Source organism: Octopus bimaculoides, chromosome 29, assembly GCF_001194135.2.
Source record: "Octopus bimaculoides isolate UCB-OBI-ISO-001 chromosome 29, ASM119413v2, whole genome shotgun sequence".
NCBI lineage: Eukaryota > Metazoa > Mollusca > Cephalopoda > Octopoda > Octopodidae > Octopus > Octopus bimaculoides.
In genome coordinates this window covers 3,772,751-3,773,712 of record NC_069009.1, presented here as the reverse complement: position 1 = coordinate 3,773,712, position 962 = coordinate 3,772,751, and the positions used below count along the sequence as shown (strand labels likewise).

Sequence of the window (962 nt, the reverse complement as noted above, 5' to 3'; positions counted from 1 at the left end):
ACGTGTACCCTTAACGTAGTTCTTGGGGATATTCAGCGTGACACAGTGTGACAAGGCTGACCCCTTTGAATTACAGGCACAACAGAAACAGGAAGTAAGAGTGAGAGAAAGTTGTGGTGGAAGAGTACAGCAGGGTTCGCCACCATCCCCTGCTAGAGCCTCGTGGAGCTTTAGGTGTTTCCGCTCAATAAACACTCACAACGCCCGGTATGGGAATCGAAACCGCGATCCTATGACCACGAGTCCGCTGCTCTAACCACTGTGCCATTGCGCCTCCATGGTGAAGAACAACTGAGGTGTTAAAAGGTGTCACTTCGCAAGAGTTCCAGGACTGCTTCGAACAGTGGAAAATGCATCTGGACTGATGCATTACTTCAAATGGAGAATACTCTAAAGGCAATAAATTTTTAAATGTGTAAAACTAAATGAATAAAATAATATTGCAAAATTCCGGTTTCTTTTCGATACCTTCTCATAGGAGGCAGACAGGCATGGCTGTGTGTTAAGAAGTGTGCTTCCCAACCACATTATTTCTGGGTCAATCACACTACATGACACCTTGGGTAAATGCCCCCCTGTTATAGTCCTAGTATGACTAAAGCCTTGTGAGTGGATTCGATAGACAGAAACTGAAAGAAGCAGGTCATGTATATATATATGTGACACACAGTGGCCATCTGCACACTCGCCTGTCCCCCCAAAAAAACACTTCTGGTCACTTCAGCAATGTACTACACACATGCAGTTGGTGATTTTAATTTTTCCTTCTTCAGACCTTTCCGACGAAGAGCTATGCTCGAAACATCAAAAACTCTTTTTACTGAGCATCAAACAGATACATCCCTTGTGCATGTCCGCTTGTTCTTCTTTATTGTTAATTTTATTGGTCGTTTATTTGAACTGACTCTGTCTGTGTGTGTGTGTGTGTGTGTGTGTGTGTGTGTGTGTGTGTGTGTGTGTGT

The 962-nt window shown here is 43.8% G+C and overlaps 1 protein-coding gene across 1 annotated transcript in view; it reads right to left on the bottom strand.

Annotated features, from left to right (window-relative positions):
• The window catches only part of LOC106879554 (phosphatidylserine synthase 2), a 118,022-nt gene that overhangs the window by 28,408 nt on the left and 88,652 nt on the right, over positions 1-962 (bottom strand). The gene's annotated exons all lie outside the window — the stretch shown is intronic.